Source organism: Salvelinus sp. IW2-2015, linkage group LG15, assembly GCF_002910315.2.
Source record: "Salvelinus sp. IW2-2015 linkage group LG15, ASM291031v2, whole genome shotgun sequence".
In the NCBI taxonomy this organism is placed as follows: domain Eukaryota; kingdom Metazoa; phylum Chordata; class Actinopteri; order Salmoniformes; family Salmonidae; genus Salvelinus; species Salvelinus sp. IW2-2015.
Genome location: NC_036855.1, coordinates 21,928,614 through 21,939,600, shown reverse-complemented (window position 1 = coordinate 21,939,600; position 10,987 = coordinate 21,928,614).

Below are 10,987 nucleotides of genomic sequence, written 5' to 3'. Positions count from 1 at the left end.
TAATTTTAACATTCTGTCATGAAGAGCACATGTTCAACTTCATAAAAAACATGTTTATATAGTAAGTGTTTATTAAGTGCCAAATAAAGTAACAGAATTGACCGTAATAGGGTTTACCATTTAAGCTTAAATCAGCCATAAATCCCCTTGTGACAGGGGGAATGGAAGACAAAATTGTTTTTATTTTTAAAACATTTTTAGCCTGTCACTGGGCAACAGGGTTAACGTATTATGCTCGAGCTGCTCAGTTTTCCACCACAAAACACCAGAAAATGGCCAAAAAACAGTACAACCAGCTCATATGCTTTTATACTATGATTTGACTGTTAGATGTTCAATGTTAATTTTGAAATAAATATTTAAAAAGGAATAGTTTCACCATATTAAAATGAAAATTCAGTTCACGTAACAGGGTTGACCTTAAAATGAGGGTCAGAAGTAAATGAATCACGAATAATAATCTTCAGGAATGACTTTGTCAGAGCAACAAAATAAATACATTTTACAATGGATTTTACAATGAAGGTCAAACTTGGAGAAATTAAGGGGGTTAAATGGATTAAAATCTTCCTAGAGGTGACACAGGGTTGATGGAGAGACATGTCAAAATACAACATTTTGGCACTGGTAATAGATCATTTGTTGTATTACTTGTGAGGCACAGCTGAGTGAGCATAATAATAGGATTTTTTTTACTGGATTGATGCCTGCATCTGATGATCAGTCTGAGGGGAGGAAGGGAACAGCGTTGAGGTCGCCTCTCACCCGACTCACCGTCCCTCCTCTCTCCCGCCCTCCGCTAAAAAAAGGGGACGATGTCTTCCAGCTGACTGGGAAAACTTAACTTAAGGTTCACTGCATTATTTCTGACTCATGCACCAATTCATGTTGTTACTCCTATAACCAGAGAAAGTGAAATATTCCTTTATATTAACAAAGACACAAGCTGCAAATAATTACAACATAAGTTTATTGAAACACTTTTCTATACATTCATTGCAGCTGCAGTGCTGGTTGTAGCGTGAGTAGAAGTAGCAAACGTGCATTTTATGGTTTATAAAACAAAGAGTTGACAGTGCTGAATAACAACTTAAACATGAACTTACTCATAAAAACAGCAGCTCTTTGCTGTATTTCTTGAGTCTCTCTCTAGTCATGACTTTAAAACTTTTGAAATCTCACATTATCAATTTTGCTGTGTGTTCAAGGTTTCTTTTTACAGTCTATGACACAAGGAAACTGTGCAGACACGGTGATCTGTGCCATTTGATTGGCCAGCGGTAGACCTATAGGTGCCCTTGATTTGCTCTCTGGACCTGCCGGGTAAGCATGGTTAAAAATGGGAACACTTTGCCTTCCTGATGCTAAAAACAAAGAAAAAAATTGGACTGCAAGGCTTTATCATTGGGTTTTTTACAGAAATGTTTGGTGATCGACTAGGAATGGCTTGGAGATCACGATCGACCGGTTGGTGACCACTGTTTTAGATGCTTACCGGTAATTGAATTGTAGTTAAAGCATGTACTGCTCCCTGTCACCATGATGCATTACCACTAACTCTCTCAGTGCCCTCTCAGGAGTGAGTCCCTCCCTCTTCCCCTGTTCCCTCTAATGTAATTCTTTGTCCAAGGCTCTGTGGTGCTGTACGGCTCAGAGAGGAAGCAGGGTAGTGGGGAGGGCAGAGGTGGAAAGGCAAGAGGAGACAGAGCACTGAACACAGTGCTTAACCTTGGTTTTGGCAGAGAGGCCGGTTTCAAAGGCATCAGGGTAGAGACTCAGTGACACCGAGATGACAGCTTGACAGCCACTCGTTTGTCTTTGCGTGAGAATATGCCATGGATGAATCCAGAGGTGGTGCTAGTCCAGTGGGGCATGGTGACTGGCACAGTCTGAGGTGTTGATTGAGGAATGGGCCTGATATGGGTACAGCTTTCTCACCCTTCCACACTGGACAGGCTGTTTACATTTCTGGAGACTGCTCGCCCCTATCATGGCTGTGATGCATTTCAAACAAATGCTACTTGGGCAACTTGTGGCATGTAGCCTAAGCCAAAGATAAATAACGGAACATTGTCTCCTAAATTACTGAAATGTATCTGTTTTATTGTGTTGACCTCCCCCCTCTTTGCAGTGAACTTATTTTTAATTGGGTAATTCCAGAGTCATTATTCTGAATTAAGGCCTTCACATAAACATGACCTTTCCAACCAACTAGTACCATATTGTTCAAGCCTTTTTACTGAAGAATGTGTTTGTTTCATATTTTATTTTACTGTCATCTTATCCAGAGTGACTTACAGTAGCTAGAGCATACATTTTCATTTGTACTGGTCCCCTGTAAGTATCAAAACCACAACCCTGGTAGTTGCAAGTGCCATGATCTACCAACTGAGCCACATGGGATCATATGATCGTGTTTTGCATTTCGTGTTTGCTTTCATGTATGGTGTAATTTGTGTATACTGTACAGTGCCTTCAGAAAATATTCATATCCCTTGACTTATTCCACATTTTGTGTCTTACAGTCTGAATTCAAAATGTATCAAATACTTTTTTCCCCTCACCCATCTACACATAATACCCCATATTGACAAAGTGAAATCATGTTTTTAGAAATGTTTGCAAATTTATTGAAAATTTAATTCAGAAATATCTAATTTACTTAAGTATTCACCCCCCTGAATCAATACTTTGTAAAAGCAGCTTTTGCAACAATTACAGCTGAGAGTATTTCTGGGTAAGTATCTAAGAGCTAAGAGCTTTTCTCTAAGAGCTTTTCAAAATTCTTCAAGCTCTGTCAAATTGGTTGTTGATAATTGCTAGACAACCATTTTCAGGTCTTGCATAGATTTTCAAGTAGATTTAAGTAAAACTGTAACTCGGCCACCAAGGACCATTCACTGTCTTCTTGGTACGCAACTCCAGTGTAGATTTGTCCTTGAGTTTTAGGTTATTGTCCTGCTGAAAGGTGAATTCTTCTCCCAGTGTCTAGTGGAAAGCAGACTGAACCAGGTTTTCCTCTAGGATTTTGCCTGTGCTTCATTCCATTTATTTTTTATCCTGAAACTCCTCTGTCCTTAACGATTGCAAGCATACCCATAACATGATGCAGCGACCACTACGCTTGAAAATATGGAGAGTGGTACTCAGTAATGTGTTGTATTGGATTTGTTCCAAACATAACACTTTGTTCAGGACAAAACGTTAATTGCTTTGCCACATTTTTTGCATTACTTTAGTGCCTTGTTGCAAACAGGTTGCATGTTTTGGAATATTTGTATTCTGTACAGGTTTCCTTCTTTTCAATCTGTCAATTAGGTTAGTATTGTGGAGTTTTCTCCTATCACAGCCATTCAACTCTGTAACTGTTTTAAAGTCACTATTGGCCTCATGGGGCATTGAAAAACCTCCCTGGTCTTTGATGTTGAATCTGTATTTAAAATTCACTGCTCGACTGAGGGACCTTACAGATAATTGTATGGGTGGAGCAGTGACGATTTTAAAATGTAAATCTTGGCGGGGCAAACAAACAAAAAAATGTTGGGGATGCATACGAGCAAAGACACTACACAACACAACACTAAACAATACATTTTTGCACTATAACGGTGACAAACGGTGTTCACATACTGTTAGGGCGTACAGCAGTCCCAACACCTTACCCCTGCTACACCTGGCTATCAGAGGAGCCTTGTCTGGAAGTGAAACAGTTAATTCAGCCTCATTTACTGCCTTTAAAAAAAACATAGCCGATAATTGAGATGTACAAAATATGGCATAAGGGGACGACAAGCGGATAAGAGGCAATCTGTAAGCGAGCTAGGACGGGCGTAGTCAATATAACTATTTGTTAAGCACTTTTGAAATGTACAGGGACATACTACACAACATACACTTAATTTTACTTTCACAGCTACAGTATACTGTACATATCTCCCTGGCATATTACATCATTATGCAGCTGCAGCGTACAAGACATTTTTGGACTCACCTAGCTGTGCTGTGCTCACTTGAACAGGAATGTGGCGTGACAGTCCTTTATGGGCATATTTTGTCATCAAAGTCTGACATTCTCTGAATTTATGGTGCTTTCAAGACAAATGAGAGCTTGGAAAAAAACAAGTTGGAATCATGATGACGTCAGTGATCTTCACGTCATATCTCTAGAAAGAGGCCCGAGATACCCCACCTTACAATTCCAAGTTGGATGACTGTTCAAAGCATATTTTCCCAGTCTGAGATCTTTTTTTCCCAAGTTCCCAGTTGTCTTGAACTCAATAAAGTCAGATTTCCCAGTTCGGAGTTAACAGTTGTTTTGAGCGCGGCAAAAATCCTACTGGAATGACAGCATGGCCTATGTTAAATGTTTATCATTTTAAGCTTGGAAAAGAGACTCTTAAACCAAGAATTGGGACCACACACCCACTCCACTGAATAGCAAGCTAGTGATTGCTTTGCGATGCTTGCAGTTAGCCACTGATTCGTTCCAATCCACTCATTGTTGAATTTGCGATTTCCAACTTGTTGTGTAATGTTTATGGCCGATGAGCACGATACGTTTTATCTATATGATTTGACAAGGATTAAAAATAATTTGCCAGTAGATTGTTGACTTGATTCATGATGATGACTGCTGCTAAGATGTAGAAAGTATGATGTTGATCAGCCCAATCAAAGCTAGTGTATATACTGTATAATGTGATTTGATGTAATTTTATCTGTGGCCAATGACCTTGAGCCTTGGATGGGCACTTCTAATGTAACTCAATGGCAGCACCCAAAGGTCTTGAATTTTAGAGCTCTTCCCTTAGATTTGGCAGTGACGTAGTGTCCCCATGAGTGACAGAACACTGAGCCAATCACGGCGCAACTAGAGAACATTACCAACCGCTACACTCTGTATTTTTCGCTGGCTGCCCAAAAATCTAACACAGCGGTTGCATTAAGAACCAGTGTATCTTTCATTTGCCATACAACAAGTATTTTTATGTAAAGTTTATGATGAGTTCTTTGGTCAGATTAGGTGAGTGTCCAAAATATCTCCGGACATCCTGGTGAATTGTTGCTACGTATTCACAATGTATAACCACGATTTGCAGCTTTAAATATGCACATTTTCGAACAAAACATAAATCTATTGTATAACATGATGTTATAAGACTGTCATCTGATGAAGTTGTTCAAGGTTAGTGATTAATTTTATCTCTATTTGTGGGTTTTGTGAAAGCTACCTATGCGGTGGAAACATGGTGAAAACATGGCGTTGTGTGTTTGGCTATTGTGGTGAGCCAATATAAATATATATTGTGTTTTCGCTGTAAAACATTTTAAAAATCGGAAATGATGGCTGGATTCACAAGATGTTTATCTTTCATTTGTTGTATTGGACTTGTGATTTCATGAAATTATATTATATGATATCCCTGTCCCGTTAGGCTATGCTATGCTAGTCAGCTTTTTTGATGAGGATGCTCCCGGATCCGGGATGGGTATCACTGAAAGGCTAAGACAGGAACTCTCACAGGTAGCACCTGAGGAGATGCTGGTGGTCAGCGGGGACTGGAACTGTACAATAGATTTTACGAAAGACAAATGGGGAAGAGCCTCATGCAGGGTCAGTGGGAGTGTTTATTTTTTAAAATTTTTTATTCACATTTATTTTACCAGGTAGGCCAGTTGAGAACAAGTGGGAGTGTTAAGAGACATCTTTAATCAGTTTGACCTAGTGGATGTTGGGAGAATTAGACATCCTGACACAAGACAGTGTACATGGGTGAAGGTCTTTGGGGTTAGGGTGAGTGCAGCCCGACTTGATCGTTTTTACATGTCCAGGAATCAGAACAATAAGCTGTTGGGCGCTACCATTCTCCCGGCTGCCCAACCACCACAGAAAGCACTGAGCTAGGCTGAAACACCTGCATTTTGGAGCTGCCTTACTCAAGAAAGCAAAATATAGGCCATGTTTGTATGCTGCTTTACTGACTGATTTATTTTTACATTGTTTGCAAACTGATATGTGACACGTATTAATGTCAAAATAACATGCAAAAGAGCAAAAATTGCCCTGAATGATGGGTCGCCACTGGTGTGGAGTAGAGAGATGAGGTAGTCATAAATGTAATCAATTTTAAATGCAAACTGTAACACAACAAGATGTGGTAAAGGTTGTGAATACTTCCTGAAGGCACTGTATGTATAGTGTAATTGTTCTTAATTGATGTGCTGTTTATTGATGCTTTACAGGTCATCATTGTAAATAACAATTTGTTCTTAATTGACTTAACTTTATAAATAAAGGTGAAATAAAAGTGCTCTTGCTACACAGGTCCATATCTGTTCAGTCTTTTTTCACTTTTACTGTACCCTTTATGGTGAACACACTGCATCCTTTGAGAGGTTTAAGAGCAGCAACTCCATATTTCATAGGAAGGAAACCCAGTTTACATAATTCAGAGGCTCTACAGGAACTTCTCAATACAGTGCGTCAGCCAGTAAATCATGGGAGCTGTCGCAGAGCGTTATAGAGCCTGTTTATCACAAGCCCTGCCCACGTCATGGGAATGTTTTCTTCATTACTATGGAAACTTTTACCATGATCAAATTCGTTAGTGCTCTCACACAACTGGTGTGTGTCTGTTCTTAGATGACTTACTAAAGTGGCCTATGGCAATGGATTAAAAAATATTGTAAAGCAGATTAGAAACCTGGGAAGAAAAGAGATTTTCATTAATTCATGAATATTACATTTTCTAGGCATCCATTTTCTAGGCTTCCATTTTCTAGGCTTCCATGTGCTTGACTCAAGTTTGAGTGAGTCTTATGTTGCAGCTAGATTAACGAAACATGTGCTTGTCAGCATGTTGTTGTCTTTTACTGAAAAGGATATTTCGTCATACAGCTGGAGAAGCCAAAGAAAATAAAAACGGGTATTTTCATACATGAATAATCTGATGTAAATGTAGTTATGGTATGCTGGGGTGTATATCAGGCAATGCAGGTGTCCTAAAACATGAAAGTGACGTTTCCAGTTGTGCTTATTTCTCAAGGAGACACCACCCCAAAGGCCTACAGGGAGGCTTTAGGCTTTAACTCAGTCAAACAAAAATGAAATTGAAACCACGTCATATAACGGATTCAGTATGAACAAATTGGCCAATAGGGGGTAAAGTTTTTTATTCTTCATATGTCCAATTTATTATATCAAATTCCAGCAGTTCACTGTAAATTAAAAAGTAATCCCACTGTAGGGATTCATGTAATCCCACTAGCAGGGGTGGGCAACTCTAGTCCTCGAGGACCTGATTGGTGTCACACTTTTTATCCATCCCTAGCAAACACAGCTGATTAATCAAATTGCATTATAAACTGAAGATCATGATTAGGTGATTATTGGAGTCAGGTGTGTTAGCTGGGGCTGGGGCAAAACTGTGAGACCAACCAGGCCCTCGAGGACTGGAATTCCCACCCCTGCTTGACTATAGGGATTCCCATTGGTTCAAAGACAGGCTTGATTTATCCAGGACAATCCTTCCGCAATTCTCGAATGTCGTGACTTTGCTGTTTATCTGAAGTTTACAAGTTTGTTTGATTGTTTTTTTCTTAACAGGAAATTCTCCATTAGCATGAGAAGCTAATCAAGACAACAGGGGGGAAAGAGGAAACTGCTACTGCAAAACAGTCTGACGCTCCCACCCTGATCTGACTACCACATCGGAGGCCTCACCATTTATCTGCGATGATCAGAGCATAATAACACGGTCTTTGCACCACCAACAGAGATACAACAATAATTCTCTGTGACATATGTCTGTATGGTCCCGTTTAACCAGACGATTCTGTGAAGAAAATGTTTCATAAATGTTGACTACTTACGTAACTTAGATTTGACTCTAGGGGGTTAAACAGCATGGTTATTGTTGGGTTCATTGGACCATGGAGTTCTGATAACCACCAAAATGCATACATATGTTTTCATGTTTATTTATTCTTTATTTAACTAGGTAAGTCAGTTAAGAACAAATTTTTATTTACAATGACGGCCTACCCTGGCCAAACCCTAACCCGGACGACGCTGGGACAATTGTGCGCCGCCCTATGGGACTCCCAATCACAGACGGTTGTGATACAGCTTGGAATCAAGCAGTGTCTGTAGTGAGGCCTCTAGCACTGAGATACGCACAATCCCTCCATCAGTGTTCAGACTGTCCGCAGTAGGCTGAGAGAGGCTGTACTGAAGGCTTGTAGGCCTGTTGTAAGGCAGGTCCTCACCAGACTTGACCGGCAACAACGTCGCCTATGGGCACAAACCCACCATCGCTGGACCAGACAGTGCCTTATACTGCTACGCCATTCGAGAGCCCTAGTTTTTCTCTGGATCATACAGGTGTAGGATCTTAGTTGAGAGTTTGCTACAGTTGGAAAATCATCCTACAGCAACTGGAAATGTGAATTATTATGTGGATTATAATTCATGGACATTTTGTCGGGGTTGATAAATGTTTTGTTAGGGCAAATCAAGTCTAAAATTTCAAAGTGTAAATTACAAACTTTAGAAGCCTTTTTTAAACTCAAATGCGTTACAAGTTTGTATTTCATGCTGTGCAGGAAAATACTCAGAAACAAAAGAGTGATCCAATTACATGTTGAAGTAGGGTGTTCCTGTTATTTTAAAGAAGAATCGAATAAGACAAACATCAGTTGACCACAGTGTATGCTTGTGTTGGACTGTGCATGTGTGTTTCTGTGCATGCATGTATTTATGTGCATGCACGGACTGCATGTTTCTGCACAGTATGTATGTGGAGGAGGGCTAACCACCTGCTAATGAGCTTGGAAGTTGCTGTCAATCAAGTTGTAATCAACTCTAGAAAGCCCTCCCCCACAGTTTGACTCCCTTACCTTGTAATTAGATCTATAATACGTGGGGAGCTGAGCTTATATTTTTGTTGGGAGTAACAAGGTATGACAGGCTTCCACAGCTTCCAAGTCCAAAAGAGGCCCATGGGCAGTGCATATTAGACATAGAGCCAGTAAACACAGTCATCATCAGGAGGAAATAAGAGAATGCTTCTACTCTAGTTTCAAAAGAAAACTCATTGTCACATGTCATGAGAAACACCCAATGTGGGCAGTATTATTTGTCAAACAATGCAACATTGACCTATAATGCACTGTGATATAATTGATTGATATGTGTGTGCTACATGGTTTAATTTCACCCATCCAATACAAGCATTTACCCCAAAACTAACTCAAGGACAGCTTCAAAGGCTATTACATAGGTCGATAAAACTGCAAAGATACTACCGTTAACTGTGGTTATTAAAATGTTATATTGTAAACAAGGGTGAACGTAGATTTCATTATTCCCAGTAATAATAATAATATGTTACATTTATAAAACACTTTTCATTATACAAGAAATCTTGTGATGGTAAATGTTATGTTCGTGCTTTTCTATTTACCAATTCTGGTGTTCTATGTTAGTGCTTTTCTAATAACTGTTTTCTGTATTCATGCAAGTGACTGATTGAACAAACCCTCACTATCAGTATCTGCAATTTGTCAGTACGCCCAGACCCTTGTTTTGAGAATGAAAGATATCTCAGTTTCAAGGTCTCAGCTTAGAGAGAAGAAGCCTTGTGAAGTATTAGTCTGTCACATGCATGACCCAGTATAGGTTGGTCACATGAATGAAGCAAACGTTAATGATTCATTAAGTATAAATAAGCTAAATCATGCAAATATGACTTGTCTGCAATATAAACTCAGCAAAAAAAGAAATGTCCCTTTTTCAGGTCCCTGTCTTTCAAAGATAATTCGTAAAAATCCAAATAACTTCACAGATCTTCATTGTAAAGGGTTTAAACACGGTTTCCCATGCTTGTTCAATGAACCATAAACAATTAATGAACATGCACCTGTGGAACGGTCTTTAAGACACTAACAGCTTACAGACGGTAGGCAATTAAGGTCAGTTATGAAAACTTAGGACACTAAAGAGGCCTTTCTACTGACTCTGAAAAACACCAAAAGAAAGATGCCCAGGGTCCCTGCTCATCTGCGTGAACGTGCCTTATGCATGCTGCAAGGAGGCATGAGGACTACAGATGTGGCCAGGGCAATAAATTGTAATGTCCGTACTGTGAGACGCTTTAGACAGTGCTACAGGGAGACAGAACGGACAGCTGAATGTCCTCGCAGTGGCAGACCACTTGTAACAACACCTGCACAGGATCGGTACATCTGAACATTACACCTGCTGGACAGGTACAGGATGGCAACAACAACTACCCGAGATACACCAGGTACGCACAATCCCTCCATCAGTGCTCAGACTGTCCGCAGTAGGCTGAGAGAGGCTGTACTGAAGGCTTGTAGGCCTGTTGTAAGGCAGGTCCTCACCAGACATCACCGGCAACAACGTCGCCTATGGGCACAAACCCACCATCGCTGGACCAGACAGGACTGGCAAAAAGTGCTCTAAACTGACGAGTCGCGGTTTTGTCTCACCAGGGGTGATGGTCGGATTCGCGTTTATCAGTGAGAAGGCGTTTCTTTTTTTGCTGAGTATATAAGAGAACTGAGGGGACTGCCCCATGAGGGCTCCTGACAGACGTTCACTATGGTGCATCAAGTTTGTTGGAACATCTCCAGTGCCCTGACAATAAACATTGATTAATTTAAGATTGACTTTGAGTGGCCCTGTGTAAAAATGTCCACAACAATCTCAAAGTGCATTAAATAAAAGTTTTAAAAAAGTTGTATGAAAACAAAGCAAATACAGTGGGGAGAACAAGTATTGGATACACTGCCGATTTTGCAGGTTTTCCTACTTACAAAGCATGTAGAGGTCTGTCATTTTTATCATAGGTACACTTCAACTGTGAGAGACGGAATCTAAAACAAAAATCCAGAAAATCACATTGTATGATTTTTAAGTAATTAATTTGCATTTTATTGCATGACATAAGTATTGAAAACTCAA